A 16,878-nucleotide genomic window follows, 5' to 3' on the forward strand; every position below is an offset into this window, starting at 1 on the left:
TAGGCCCAGCACACAGGCAGAGGAGAGAGGTCCCGTAACAGACAATCTGGCTTCATGTCAGCAGAGAATTAGTCTGCATGTCATAGCAGAGAATCAGGCTTCACGTCAGCCACCAATGCAACAGTCCATTGTCAGATATTTAGGCCCAGCACCCAGGCAGAGGAGAGAGGTCCCGTAACAGAGGATCTGGCTTCATGTCAGCAGAGAATTAGTCTGCATGTCACAGCAGAGAATCAGGCTTCACGTCACCCAACATTGGAACAGTCCATTGGCATATATTTAGGCCCTGGCACCCAGACAGAGGAGAGGTTCATTCAACTTTGGGTAGCCTCGCAATATAATGGTAAAATGAAAATAAAAATAGGATTGAATGAGGAAGTGCCCTGGAGTCCAATAATATATGGTTAAGGGGAGGTAGTTAATGTCTAATCTGGACAAGGGACGGACAGGTCCTGTGGGATCCATGCCTGGTTCATTTTTATGAACGTCAGCTTGTCCACATTGGCTGTAGACAGGCGGCTGCGTTTGTCTGTAATGACGCCCCCTGCCGTGCTGAATACACGTTCAGACAAAACGCTGGCCGCCGGGCAGGCCAGCACCTCCAAGGCATAAAAGGCTTGCTCTGGCCACGTGGACAATTTAGAGACCTAGAAGTTGAATGGGGCCGAACCATCAGTCAGTACGTGGAGGGGTGTGCACATGTACTGTTCCCCCATGTTAGTGAAATGTTGCCTCCTGCTAACACGTTGCGTATCAGGTGGTGGTGCAGTTAGCTGTGGCGTGTTGACAAAAGTTTTCCACATCTCTGCCATGCTAACCCTGCCCTCAGAGGAGCTGGCCGTGACACAGCTGCCTTGGCGACCTCTTGCTCCTCCTCTGCCTTGGCCTTGGGCTTCCACTTGTTCCCCTGTGACATTTAGGAATGCTCTCAGTAGCGCGTCTACCAACGTGCGCTTGTACTCGCGCATCTTCCTATCACGCTCCAGTGCAGGAAGTAAGGTGGGCACATTGTCTTTGTAGCGTGGATCCAGCAGGGTGGCAACCCAGTAGTCCGCACAGGTTAAAATGTGGGCAACTCTGCTGTCGTTGCGCAGGCACTGCAGCATGTAGTCGCTCATGTGTGCCAGGCTGCCCAGGGGTAAGGACAAGCTGTCCTCTGTGGGAGGCGTATCGTCATCGTCCTGCCTTTCCCCCCAGCCACGCACCAGTGATGGACCCGAGCTACGTTGGGTGCCACCCCGCTGTGACCATGCTTCATCCTCATCCTCCTCCACCTCCTCCTCATCCTCGTCCTCCTCGTCCTCCAGTAGTGGGCCCTGGCTGGCCACATTTGTACCTGGCCTCTGCTGTTGCCAAAAACCTCCCTCTGAGTCACTTCGAAGAGACTGGCCTGAAAGTGCTAAAAATGACCCCTCTTCCTCCTCCTCCTCCTCCTCCTGGGCCACCTCCTCTTCCATCATCGCCCTAAGTGTTTTCTCAAGGAGACATAGAAGTGGTGTTGTAACGCTGATAACGGCGTCATCGCCACTGGCCATGTTGGTGGAGTACGCGAAACAGCGCAACAGGGCACACAGGTCTCGCATGGAGACTCAGTCATTGGTGGTGAAGTGGTGCTGTTCTGTAGTGCGACTGACCCGTGCGTGCTGCAGCTGAAACTCCACTATGGCCTGCTGCTGCTCGCACAGTCTGTCCAGCATGTGCAAGGTGGAGTTCCACCTGTTGGGCACGTCGCATATGAGGCGGTGAGCGGGAAGGCCGAAGTTACGCTGTAGCGCAGACAGGCGAGCAGCAGCAGGATGTGAACGCCGGAAGCGCGAACAGACGGCCCGCACTTTATGCAGCAGCTCTGACATGTCGGGGTACTTGTGAATGAACTTCTGCACCACCAAATTCAGCACATGCGCCAAGCAAGGGCTGTGCTGAAGTTGGTGGTGAAGGTGTGTGGCTGACTGGATGAGCAGGTGGAAGAAGAGGAGGAGGAAGCCGAGAAGGAGGAGGTGGCAACAGGAGGCAAAGAATGTTGCCCTGCGATCCTTGGCGGCGGAAGGACGTGCGCCAAACAGTTCTCCGCCTGGGGCCCAGCTGCCACTACATTTACCCAGTGTGCAGTTAGGGAGATATAGCGTCCCTGGCCGTGCTTACTGGTCCACGTATCTGTGGTTAGGTGGACCTTGCTACAGATGGTGTTGCGCAGTGCACACTTGATTTTATGGGATACTTGGTTGTGCAGGGAAGGCACTGCTCTCTTGGAGAAGTAGTGGCGGCTGGGAACAACATACTGTGGGACAGCAAGCGACATGAGCTGTTTGAAGCTGTCTGTGTCCACCAGCCTAAATGACAGCATTTCATAGGCCAGTAGTTTAGAAATGCTGGCATTCAGGGCCAGGGATCGAGGGTGGCTAGGTGGGAATTTACGCTTTCTCTCAAATGTTTGTGAGATGGAGAGCTGAACGCTGCCGTGTGACATGGTTGAGACGCTTGGTGACGGAGGTGGTGGTGGTGTTGGTGGTACATCCCCTGTTTGCTGGGCGGCAGGTGCCAACGTTCCTCCAGAGGCGGAGGAAGAGGCCGAGGCGGCAGCAGCAGAAGAGGCCGAGGCGGCAGCAGCAGAAGAGGTAGCAGGGGGAGCCTGAGTGACTTCCTTGGTTTTAAGGTGTTTACTCCACTGCAGTTCATGCTTTGCATGCAGGTGCCTGGTCATGCAGGTTGTGCTCAGGTTCAGAACGTTAATGCCTCGCTTCAGGCTCTGATGGCACAGCGTGCAAACCACTCGGGTCTTGTCGTCAGCACATTGTTTGAAGAAGTGCCATGCCAGGGAATGAAGCTGCCTTTCGGGTGCTCGGTCCCAGATGGCGGCGGTCAGTAGCAGGCGGAGTCTCTTGGCGGCGGGTGTTCTGCTTTTGCCCACTGCTCCCTCTTTTGCTACGCTGTTGGCTCGGTCTCACCACTGCCTCTTCCTCCGAACTGTGAAAGTCAGTGGCACGACCTTCATTCCATGTGGGGTCTAAGACCTCATCGTCCCCTGCATCGTCTTCTACCCAGTCTTGATCCCTGACCTCCTGTTCAGTCTGCACACTGCAGAAAGACGCAGCAGTTGGCACCTGTGTTTCGTCATCATCAGAGACATGCTGAGGTGGTATTCCCATGTCCTCATCATCAGGAAACATAAGTGGTTGTGCGTCAGTGCAGTCTATGTCTTCCACCGCTGGGGAAGGGCTAGTGGATGCCCTTGGGAAACCCTGCCGGCAGAGTCTTCAAACAGCATAAGAGACTGCTGCATAACTTGAGGCTCAGACAGTTTCCCTGATATGCATGGGGGTGATGTGACAGACTGATGGGGTTGGTTTTCAGGCGCCATCTGTGCGCTTTCTGCAGAAGACTGGGTGGGAGATAATGTGAACGTGCTGGATCCACTGTCGGCCACCCAATTGACTAATGCCTGTACCTGCTCAGGCCTTACCATCCTTAGAACGGCATTGGGCCCCACCATATATCGCTGTAAATTCTGGCGGCTACTAGGACCTGAGGTAGTTGGTACACTAGGACGTGTGGATGTGGCAGAACGGCCACGTCCTCTCCCAACACCAGAGGGTCCACTAACACCACCACGACCATGTCCACATCCGCGTCCCTTACTAGATGTTTTCCTCATTGTTATGGTTCACCACAACAACAAAAATATTTTTTGGCCCAATGTATTGTATTCAAATTCAGCGGGATATAAATTTGAGGCCTAGTATTTAGGCGCTGGGTGACCGGTATGGATTTAGTGACAGAATTAGACTTGGAAATGCACAGTAGCGTGTGTGTGAAGTTATTCTGAATGACCCTATGTGCACCTTGAATATTATATACCCTTTTAGGGATAGATTTCAAATAGCTCTGATATAGCAGAAACCACTAAATTATGAAATTGCTAAATTGGGAATTGTATTTCAACCCTGAACAAAAAATGTGCTTTGACGGACACTAAATAACTTGCCCAGCCACAACAGGACAGCGGTAACGACAGATTTAGCGGGATATAAATTTGAGGCCTAGTATTTAGGCGCTGGTTGACCGGTATGGATTTAGTGACAGAATTAGACTGGGATATGGCCAAAAAATAACCACACTATTGCTGGTTAAATGCACTTGGTGTGACAGCTTGACCAACCACACTACTGAGGGTTAAATGCACTTGGTGACGGGCGCAGCTTGCCCCTGATGTAGTATATGGCCAAAAAATGAACAGACTATTGCTGGTTAAATGCACTTGGTGTGACAGCTTCACCCTGATGTAGGCTTTAGCCAAAAAACAACTACACCATTGAGGGTTAAATGCACTTGGTGACAGGCGCAGCTTGCCCCTTATGTAGTATATGGCCAAAAAATGAACAGACTATTGCTGGTTAAATGCACTTGGTGTGACAGCTTGACCAACCACACTACTGAGGGTTAAATGCACTTGGTGATGGGCGCAGCTTGCCCCTGATGTAGTATATGGCCAAAAAATGAACAGACTATTGCTGGTTAAATGCACTTGGTGTGACAGCTTGACCAACCACACTACTGAGGGTTAAATGCACTTGGTGACGGGCGCAGCTTGCCCCTGATGTAGTATATGGCCAAAAAATGAACAGACTATTGCTGGTTAAATGCACTTGGTGTGACAGCTTCACCCTGATGTAGGCTTTAGCCAAAAAACAACCACACCTTTGAGGGTTAAATGCACTTGGTGACAGGCGCAGCTTGCCCCTGATGTAGTATATGGCTAAAAAATAAATAGACTATTGCTGGTTAAATGCACTTGGTGTGACAGCTTCACCCTGATGTAGGCTTTAGCCAAAAAACAACCACACCATTGAGGGTTAAATGCACTTGGTCGCAGCTTGGATGCACTTGGTCGCAGCACCGCACAAGACACAAATTGGCCGCCGATCACCCCAGAAAAAAGTGACTGACAAACGGTCTGGGCAGCCTAAAAACAGTGAGCAATTGAATTTCAGCAGCTCAATGATGCACAGCTGCAGATCGATCGATTAATCAAGTCCTTTGGAGGAGTTAATCTGCCTAATCTCGCCCTACTGTCGCAGCCGCAACCTCTCCCTACGCTAATCAGAGCAGAGTGACGGGCGGCGCTATGTGACTCCAGCTTAAATAGAGGCTGGGTCACATGGTGCTCTGGCCAATCACAGCCATGCCAATAGTAGGCATGGCTGTGACGGCCTCTTGGGGCAAGTAGTATGACGCTTGTTGATTGGCTGCTTTGCAGCCTTTCAAAAAGCGCCAAGAAAGCGTCACAAAAGCGCCAAGAAAGCGACGAACACCGAACCCGAACCCGGACTTTTACGAAAATGTCCGGGTTCGGGTCCGTGTCACGGACACCCCAAAATTCGGTACGAACCCGAACTATACAGTTCGAGTTCGCTCATCCCTACTCATAAGCCTCGGCAAACGTATCTTTTTTACTGCAGAGGAGAAATCTCGTCTTGCAGCGCCGCATACATCGGCTTTTGTGTAATCTGACAGCAGCGCAATGCTTCTGTCAGAATGCACATCAGTGCTGCAGCTGGTCGATCAGTTGGTCCACCTAGAAGGTAAAAAAAAACAAAAAAAAACAGGCCGCAAACGCAATACATTTATTCACAGAAACTTTATATAACATTTGAAACAGAACATTAACTTTTAAAAACTTTATTGAACTTTTGGAACATTAACTTTTTTGCTTACCTGTGATTTATTTTTATTTTTTTATACCTTTATAGGACAAACCTCTCCTTCCCCATGGGACAATGTGCAAAGCGCAAATCGCCCAGAGATGTGGTGAAGTACATTATGCACTTTGTCCCAGGTGAAAGGAGAGGTTTGCAGCAGCTGTGAGTGAAAGGGCCCTAAGAGCCCTGTGTGCCTGTCCTGTGTCATGCAAAACCTATACTAATAGTGTACCTGTGTGTGGTACTTCCGGAAACACTCCCCTAAGCATAGGGCAGGGTGGTCAGGGCAGTCAGGACAGAAATAGCGGGTGTCACACCTTATTCCACTCCTGCTACAGACACAACATTTTATTTGGGGTGGCGCTTGGTTTGAGGTACCAGCAACGACATTGGGGAAATGTCGCTCGTGTAGACGGCTCACTACACTGGTGGTTGGGGCCACGGAACCTCCTGGACACAGGAGGTTCTCGATGATCTCTTCCTGAAATTTGAGAAAGGATCTTGCTCTCCCAGCCTTACTGTAGAGAACAAAACTATTGTACAGTGCCAATTAAATAAAATATACAGACACCTTCTTATACCAGCATCTGGTCCTGCGGGAAAGTAAATAAGGAGCCAACATCTGGTCATTGAAGTCCACCCCTCCCATGAGCAAATTATAGTTGTGGACACAGAGGGGCTTTTCAATGACTCCAGTTGCTCGTTCAATTTCGATTGTCGTGTCTGTGTGAATGGAGGAGAGCATGTAAACGTCACACTTGTCTCTCCATTTCACCGCAAGCAGTTCTTCATTACACAAGGAAGCCCTCTCCCCCCTTGCAAGACGGGTGCTAACGAGTCATTGGGGGAAGCCCCGGCGACTAGGTCGCGCGGTGCCACAGCAGCCAATCTGTTCTAGAAACAAATGCCTAAAGAGAGGGGCACACTTGTATAGAAATTGTCCACATAAAGATGGCACCCCTTGCCAAATAAGGGTGACATCAAGTCCCCAAGTGACTGTCTTCCCACTGCTCCCGACTGGCTCCAGGGTCTGATCTTTACCCTCATAGACTCGAAATTTGTGCGTATAGCCTGTGGCCCTTTCACAGAGCTTATACAATTTGACCCCATACCGGGCACGCTTGCTTGGGATGTATTGTTTGAAGCCAAGGCGCCCGGTAAAATGTATCATAGACTCGTCTATGCAGATGTTTTGCTCAGAGGTATACAAATCTGCAAATTTGGTTGTAAAGTGGTATATGAGGGGCCAAATTTTGTGGAGCCGGTCAAAAGCTGGGTGACCTCTGGGACGAGAGGTGCTGTTGTCACTAAAGTGCAGGATGGTCTCAAATCGTGTCCTGGACATGGCAGCAGAGAACATGGGCATGTGATGAATTGGGTTCGTGGACCAATATGACCGCAATTCATGCTTTTTTGTCAGGCCCATGTTGAGGAGAAGGCCCAGATAAAGTTTTAAATTCGGAAACTTGGACGGGTTTCCACCGGGAAAGACTGGGCATAAAAGCTTCCCGGGTTGGCGGCTATAAATTGAGTGGCATACCGGTTTGTTTCTGCCACGACTAAGTCCAAGAGCTCCGCAGTCAAGAACAGCTCAAAAAAACCCCAGTGCCGATCCGATCTGAGCTGTCTCAACCCGAACTCCAGACTGGGCAGGTGAAAGGGGGAACTGGTGCGGCTGAAGTTGGGGGCTGCCAATCAGGGTTTACCAGCACCTCAGGGACTCTAGGGGCTCTACGGGCCTGTCTGTGCGGTGGCTGCGACGGGGGAACTAATGCATGTGCAACCGTACCAGCTTCAACTGCCCTTCTGGTGCTCGCCACTTCACCATGTTCTACGGCAGTGCTGGTACTAGGTCCAGGATGGGCTGCGCTGCTGGTGTATGCCTCACCATGTAATCCTAACAGTGCCAGCCCCACTCTGCTGCCCTTGAAGCGGATCCTGCGCAACCTGTGGTCTAGCAACATGGGCCGGGTACGCCTGGTGGTATCAGGGACCTCAACCTCATCGTCCGAACTTTGGGTCAGACTGCCACTGCTTTCTACAGGTTTGTGTTCTGACCCCCTGGATTCGTCAGATGAGGGTTCCTATTCCTCATCCGACTGGGTCAGAAGCCTGTAGGCCTCTTCAGAAGAATACCCCTTACTTGCCATTTGGTCAACTAAATTTAGGGGGTATTCCCTGAGACTACCCAAGAAAAAAAGCAAGCCTGTCATACAAATGGGAGGCTAGCGAACTACAGGAAGCCGCTGCGATTGATAAAAAATATCAAAACTGATTTTTTTTTTTATCGCCGCAGGGCTTGTGAAGTGATTGTGCAGTGATAAAAAAAAATTAAAAATTTGTCACTGCGGCGGGGCGGGCGTGGGTGAACGCACGTGTGGGCGACCGATCAGGCCTGATCGGGCAAACACTGCGTTTTGGGTGGAGGGCGAGCTAAGGTGACACTAATACTATTTATAGATCTGACTGTGATCAGTTCTGATCACTTACAGATACTATAAAAGTACCAATGCTGATTAGCGATACGCTAATCAGCGAATCAGTGACTGCGGTGCGGTGGGCTGGGCGCTAACCGACGCTAACTACCTACCAAAGGGGCCTAAACTAACCTAAAACCTAACCGTCAATACTGGTGAAAAAAAAAAAGTGACAGTTTACACTGATCACTTTTTTCCCTTTCACTAGTGATTGACAGGGGATGATCAAGGGGTTAATTGGGGTGATGGGGGGTGATCTGGGGCTAAGTGTGTAGTGTTTGGTGTACTCAGTTATCTGTGCTCCTCTGCTGGGACCAACCGACGAAAAGTGACCAACAGAAGAGCACAGAAGTCATTTAACACACTATATTTATAAATATAGTGTGTTAAATGGCTTTTGATTCGATTTTTCAAAAGTCACCAGCCTGCCAGTGATGATCATTGGCTGGCAGGCTGGTGACAAACTTCTCCTGCGCCGATTCCCGGCCCGCACTGCGCATGTGCGTGTCGCCTCTGCTCGAAATCTCGCGTTTTGCGAGAGGACGCATCGGCGCGTCCAGGAGGAATAACAGGGCTGCAATCCTGCGTTCGGCGGTCCTGAGGAGGTTAATTGATCCACATTTTAACCACCTCCCGACCGCTGTATGCGTATATGCGTCCGGGAGGTGGTTGCTTTATTCCTCCTGGACGCATATACGCGTCATCTCGCGAGACGCGAGATTTCCTGTGAACGCGCGCGCAGAGGTGCGCGCGCTCACAGGAACGGAAGGTAAGCGAGTGGATCTCCAGCCTGCCAGCGGCGATCGCTTGCTGGCAGGCTGGAGATCCGAATTTTTTAACCCCTAACAGGTATATTAGACGCTGTTTTCATAACAGCGTCTAATATACCTCCTACCTGGTCCTCTGGTGGTCCCTTTTGTTAGGATCGACCACCAGAGGACTCAGGTAGGTCAGTACAGTCGCACCAAACACTACACTACACCCCCCCCGTCACTTATTAACCCCTTATAAACCCCTGATCACCCATGATCACGCAATATAAACTCCCTGATCACCCCCCTGTCATTGATCACCGCCCTGTCATTGATCACCCCCCTGTCAGGCTCCGTTCAGACGTCCGTATGATTTTACGGATCCACGGATACATGGATCGGATCCGCAAAAAGCATACGGACGTCTGACTGGAGCCTTACAGGGGGGTGATAAATGACAGGCGGGTGATCACCCATATACACTCCCTGATCACCCCCTGTCATTGATCACCCCCCTGTCATTGATCACCCCCCTGTAAGGCTCCATTCAGACGTCCGCATGATTTTTACGGATCCGATCCATGTATCCATGGATCCGTAAAAAATCATGCGGATGTCTGAATGGAGCCTTACAGGGGGGGGTGATCAGTGACAGGGGGGTGATCACCCTGATCATCCCCTGTCATTGATAACCCCCCTGTAAGGCTCCATTCAGACGTCCGCATGCGTTTTGTGGATCCGATCCATGTATCCATGGATCCGTAAAAAATCATGCGGATGTCTGAATGGAACCTTACAGGGGGGGTGATCATTGACAGGGGGGTGATCACCCTGATCACCCTGATCATCCCCTGTCATTGATAACCCCCCTGTAAGGCTCCATTCAGACGTCCGCATGCGTTTTGTGGATCCGATCCATGTATCCATGGATCCGTAAAAAATCATGCGGATGTCTGAATGGAGCCTTACAGGGGGTGTGATCAGTGACAGGGGGGTGATCACCCTGATCACCCCCTGTCATTGATAACCCCCCTGTAAGGCTCCATTCAGACGTCCGCATGCGTTTTGTGGATCCGATCCATGTATCCATGGATCCGTAAAAAATCATGCGGATGTCTGAATGGAGCCTTACAGGAGGGGTGATCAGTGACAGGGGGGTGATCAGCCTGATCACCCTGATCACCCCCTGTCATTGATAACCCCCCTGTAAGGCTCCATTCAGACGTCCGCATGCGTTTTGTGGATCCGTCCATGTATCCATGGATCCGTAAAAAATCATGCGGATGTCTGAATGGAACCTTACAGGAGGGGTGATCATTGACAGGGGGGTGATCACCCTGATCATCCTGATCACCCCCTGTCATTGATAACCCCCCTGTAAGGCTCCATTCAGACGTCCGCATGTGTTTTGTGGATCCGATCCATGTATCCATGGATCCGTAAAAATCATGCGGATGTCTGAATGGAGCCTTACAGGGGGGTGATCAATGACAGGGGGGTGATCAGGGAGTCTATATGGGTGATCACCCCCCTGTCATTGATCACCCCCCCCACCCCCCCCCCCCCCCCCCCCATGTAAGGCTCCATTCAGACATTTTTTTTGGCACAAGTTAGCGGAAATTTTTTGTTTGTTTTTGTTTTTGTTTTTTCTTACAAAGTCTCATATTCTACTAACTTGTGTCAAAAAATAATATCTCACATGGACGCACCATACCCCTCACGGAATCCAAATGCGTAAACATTTTTAGACATTTATATTCCAGACTTCTTCTCACGCTTTAGGGCCCCTAAAAAGCCAGGACAGTATAAATACCCCACATGTGACCCCATTTCGGAAAGAAGACACCCCAAGGTATTCCATGAGGGGCATATTGAGTCCATGAAAGATTGAAATTTTTGTCCTAAGTTAGCGGAAAGTGAGACTTTGTGAGAAAAAAACAAAAAAAATCAATATCCGCTAACTTATGCAAAAAAAAAAAAATTCTAGGAACTCGCCATGCCCCTCATTGAATACCTTGGGGTGTCTTCTTTCCAAAGTGGGGTCACATGTGGGGTATTTATACTGCCCTGGCTTTTTAGGGGCCCGAAAGTGTGAGAAGAAGTCTGGGATCCAAATGTCTAAAAATACCCCCCTAAAAGGAATTTGGGCCCCTTTGCGCATCTAGGCTGCAAAAAAGTGTCACACATGTGGTATCGCCGTACTCAGGAGAAGTTGGGGAATGTGTTTTGGGGTGTCATTTTACATATACCCATGCTGGGTGAGAAAAATATCTTGGTCAAATGCCAACTTTGTATAAAAAAAAAATGGGAAAAGTTGTCTTTTGCCAAGATATTTCTCTCACCCAGCATGGGTATATGTAAAATGACCCCCCAAAACACATTGCCCAACTTCTCCTGAGTATGGCGATACCAGATGTGTGACACTTTTTTGCAGCCAAGGTGGGCAAAGGGGCACCTTTCGGATTTCGCAGGCCATTTTTTACACATTTTGATTGCAAGGTACTTCTTACACATTTGGGCCCCTAAATTGCCAGGGCAGTATAACTACGCCACAAGTGACCCCATTTTGGAAAGAAGACACCCCAAGGTATTCCGTGGGGGGCACGGCGAGTTCCTAGAAGTTTTTATTTTTTGTCACAATTTAGCAGAAAATGATGATTTTTCTTTTTTTTTCTTTTTTCCTTACAAAGTCTCATATTCCACTAACTTGCGACAAAAAATAAAAAATTCTAGGAACTCGCCATGCCCCTCACAGAATACCTTGGGGTGTCTTCTTTCCAAAATGGGGTCACTTGTGGGGTAGTTATACTGCCCTGGCAATTTAGGGGCCCAAATGTGTGAGAGGAACTTTGCAATCAAAATGTGTAAAAAAATGCCCTGCAAAATCCGAAAGGTGCACTTTGGAATATGTGCCCCTTTGCCCACCTTGGCAGCAAAAAAGTGTGACACATCTGGTATCGCCGTACTCAGGAGAAGTTGGGCAATGTGTTTTGTGGTGTCATTTTACATATACCCATGCTGGGTGAGAAAAATATCTTGGTCAAATGCCAACTTTGTATAAAAAAATGGGAAAAGTTGTCTTTTGCCAAGATATTTCTCTCACCCAGCATGGGTATATGTAAAATGACACCCCAAATCACATTCCCCAACTTCTCCTGAGTACGGCGATACCAGATGTGTGACACTTTTTTGATGCCAAGGTGGGCAAAGGGGCACATATTCCAAAGTGCACCTTTCGGATTTCACCGGTCATTTTTTACAGATTTTGATTGCAAAGTACTTCTCACACATATAAAATATAAAATCATCATCATTTTCCGCTAACTTGTGACAAAAAATAAAAAGTTCTATGAACTCACTATGCCCATCAGCGAATACCTTAGGGTGTCTACTTTCCGAAATGGGGTCATTTGTGGGGTTTTTCTACTGTTTGGGCATTGTAGAACCTCAGGAAACATGACAGGTGCTCAGAAAGTCAGAGCTGTTTCAAAAAGCGGAAATTCACATTTTTGTACCATAGTTTGTAAATGCTATAACTTTTACCCAAACCATTTTTTTTTTTGCCCAAACATTTTTTTTAATCAAAGACATGTAGAACAATAAATTTGGTGAAAAATTTATATATGGATGTCGTTTTTTTTTGCAAAATTTTACAGCTGAAAGTGAAAAATGTCATTTTTTTGCAAAAAAAATCGTTACATTTTGATTAATAACAAAAAAAGTAAAAATGCCAGCAGCAATGAAATACCACCAAATGAAAGCTCTATTAGTGAGAAGAAAAGGAGGTAAAATTCATTTGTATGGTAAGTTGCATGACCGAGCGATAAACGGTGAAAGTAGTGTAGTGCCGAAGTGTAAAAAGTGCTCTGGTCATGAAGGGGGTTTCACGTAGCGGGGCTGAAGTGGTTAAGGACGCATGGCCAATTAAAATAATATTTTCTTCTTGAAAACTAATAAAATAGGTTCAAAATTGGAGCTCCTAAACTGCACCGAGCAGGCAGGACTTGGAGAGAAAAACAGCAGGAACTAGTTTCACATGCTACTGCTGAGGCAATGGAGAAATCCCCAGGGTATCCCTAGCAACCATCCGTGAAAAACGGACGCGGCACGGATGACATCCATGGTTTTCACTGATTCATTGACTATAATGGGCGTGAGGGATCTGGAAACAAGACATGCATCTGTACTAAAAAAACGGAACCACGGACCGTGATGAAACACTGATGTCTGAACAAACACATTCAATTGAATGGATTCTTGGCCTGTCCCTGTGGAACACGTACAGCACACGTCCGTGAAACACTGCTTAACTGTGGATAGTGGTGTCAAAACTCTTCAGACAGGGTTTTGTAACCTTACCTAGACTGATGAGCATCAACAACTCTTCTTCTGATGTCCTCGGAAATATCCTGATTATGTCACACCTACTTGTCATCCCACTTATTGAAAACATCTGACTCTAAATAACAGTGTGCTCCAGCATCAGAAATCCAAACATGGCCCATTTTCAATGCAAGACATTGGTTGAGCATACAACCACTTAGAGTTATGGTTTTTATATGGTAAAATCTGTACTTTTCTTTCACTTTTAAAGTGGTGAATTATTCTAAGGCTACTTTCACACTCACATTTTTGCTGCATCTGTTATGAACAGATCTGGATGTATTATCTTTAACATTGCCAAAATAGATCCATTTTGAACTCTATTGAAAGTCAATGGAGGACGAATCCGTTTTCTATTGTGGCGGAGAAAACTGATCCGTCCCCATTGACTTGCATTGGGGGTCATGGATCCGTTTTTCTGTTTTTCCCAGGCCGGAAAGCAAAATACAACATGTTGCGGTTTGCTCTCCGGTCTGGGAATGCAACTAAACGGAACGGAATCCATTTTGGATTATTCTGTTCTGTTCAGTTCAGTATTGTCCCTATTGACAATGAATAGGGACAAAACTGAAGCTTTTTTTTTGGTATTTAGCCCCTATTATGGAACTCAATACCGGAAAACTTGAGCGCTGGTGTGAAAGTACCGTTAGCCTAAACTAGTATTTCATCAAAATACTGTATATGATCAGAATATTTGGTTACTTGGCATAGGCTGCATTCAGACATGGCTAATTTAATCTTAGTTGTTTTAGCTGAAAGGTTCATCTGTTATCTTAAGCTATTTTATTAGTTCTGTCTTCACTGGTTTACCATGTTTCCTAATTTACACATTGATGCTCCAATGGTGTGAACTAGGCTTTCTATATTTTATACGACTTTGATTTTGTTTCAAGTATGACATTATTTATTAGTGCATCATTTTTATAATGTTCTTCACAAAGCATAAAATAGTTCTGATAGTGGAAAAAATGATTTGCACAGTCAGAAGTAGAGATATTTAAAAGCACTGTATTTTGTAATACAGTTTAATATGCTTTTATCAGCTAGAATTGTAGTAATACATGTACTTCATGTTTTGATCACCTGAATCAATTCAATTATTCACATATAATGTATTTTGTGTAGATTATATAATAGAAAACTTTTATACCAGTCAAGGATTTTTATACCAAAAACTGTCATGTCTGTGAGCTAATGTTTCCAATTAATGGTCTAGCACAAATTATTTGAAATATTATTTTATAAAATTACCAGGCATAGAAAACATTATTATAGCATATTGCTTTTTGAAAATGTAGCTAGGGTTACTAAGCAATTATCAACGAGCATCACAATTCACTACATTTCTAATGAAATTAACATTAGAGGGATTTTCTAAAAGTAAAAAAAAAAAATATGTATTTTAATACTTCTATGAATGCCATGCAAAAAAGCCATACCTTTTGGACTTCCTCTTTTCTCCGCTACTATTACTTTGTTGCCTGGTCAACTGCTGCAGTCCATCTCCTGACATGTCCCCACAGGAACATATGACCACTGCAGCCAATCACTGGATTTTGTTAATTACATTTTTGGTCTACATTTCACACTGATAGGCAAGTCTTTTCTCAAAAAGAAAGGTAGACAGCACTCTCAGAAACAAACTGATATCTAGCCAGTGCATGCCTCAACATGGGTCAGGTCCCCAGTACCCTCATACAACTTCCATAGATTCAAGAAGTGAGTGTCACAACCAGACATCTGAGAAGCTCTGACAGATGCCTTTCAGAACCTCCTCCTTGAGCTTTCCTTTGTTTTGGTTTTCAGTTCCTTATCTCGTTAGCCTCTCTCAGCTGTCTTGTAGTTGGACTGATTGCATCCCTTTAAATTCCTCCCCATAATGCATTAGTGTGCGGTTTATACAACTTCCTGGAGTGTGTGTGCATGCTGATCCTATTTCCCAGTCTTATACAAGTTAAGTGTTGTACATTCATTTGTGATTTTATGTTTGCTGGATCCCAGGTGACCCTGACTCCCTCCGTGTCTAGTGTAGGGAGCCGGTGGTCGTGTCCCCTCACTATTGTAGGGTGTTCAGGTGTTATATAGTCGAGGATATAGACGTGGATATGCGATCATCCACTATTGGGGTGTTCGCATAGGCTGAGCAGAGTCAGGGAGAGTGCCAGGTCTTATGCAGGGGTCTCCCTTTTGTTCTTTAGTTTTGTATCCAGTGAGTCGTATAGTCATTTTGCATTGTCTTGTTTCCTGTACACCTTCCGTGACAGTGAGGCAGACTGTAAACCGTGGATCCAATACACATATGCACTGGTCATATGGACCCTGCATCATGGTGTGGACCCATTGACTTTGCAAGATGCAGCCAGAGATAGGACCTGTCCTTCTGGGTGCTTTCAGGTCCGTGCTTTCGTGCCACAAAATATAGGACGTTTCCTATCTTTGGCATTGCGGATCAGAAGCCCATTGTCTCATAGTCAATGGGTCTGCACCGCAATGCCAGGTTCACAAGGCTGGTTCCCATATTTTGCTCATCCACACTGTTTGCGGCCCGCAAAACGGACACAACTGTGGCACGGTCATGTGACTGCAATCTAATGTGAAGATTTTCTTAGGTAGCATATCCTGGGATTCAATTTTTCAGCTAGCATAAGATTTTTTAAGAATGAAAGAATGAAAAGGGTTGATTATAGCCAAAATGTTCCATCATTGGATATGTCACTAGATTAAATTAAATATTCATACAGTATAAACATTTTCATCTGAACCACGCCTGTCTGCTTCCTTCTTTCTACCTCTGGGTATTCAAGTCTTTTCTATGTTTAGGAATGCAGATTGTTTTACAAACAAATGAAGGTGGACGTAATGGAAAGACAGCTCTCTTAAAGGGCTTCTGTCACCCCACTAAACGCATATATATTTTTTGGTCTACTTATAATCCCTATCCTGCCATATTGCCATACATTATGTTATTAATAATTTTCGTTCAGTAGATTTAGCCAAAAACGTACTTTTATGATATGCTAATTACCTTTCTACCAGCAAGTAGGGCGTCTACTTGCTGGTAGCAGCCGCAGAAAACTGCCCCTTTCTTGTGTTGATTGACAGGGCCAGCCGTGATCTCCTCCTCCGGCCGGCCCTGTCAGCATTTCAAAAATCACGCGCCTGTGTTGATTCGGCGCAGGCGCTCTGAGATAAGGAGGCTCGCCTCCTCAGCACTCCCTCAGTGCGCCTGCTCCGATGATGTCACCAAAATGTCATTCAACACAAGGAGGGGGCGGTTGCTACCAGCAAATAGACGCCCTACTTGCTGGTAGAAAGGTAATTAGCATATCATAAAAGTACGTTTTTGGCTAAATCTACTGAACGAAAATTATTAATAACATAATGTATGGCAATATGGCAGGATAGGGATTATAAGTAGACAAAAAAAAAGAAATAATGCGTTTAGTGGGGTGACAGAAGCCCTTTAAAGGGGTATTCCCACCATAGACAATAGGGCATATCGCTAGCACCAAGAACAGAGTGGGGAAGGTGGTGGCGGGAGGACCCTGGGTTTCCCCAGGTCTGGCCACC

The sequence above is a fragment of the Bufo gargarizans genome, chromosome 3, assembly GCF_014858855.1.
Source record: "Bufo gargarizans isolate SCDJY-AF-19 chromosome 3, ASM1485885v1, whole genome shotgun sequence".
NCBI classification, from domain to species: domain Eukaryota; kingdom Metazoa; phylum Chordata; class Amphibia; order Anura; family Bufonidae; genus Bufo; species Bufo gargarizans.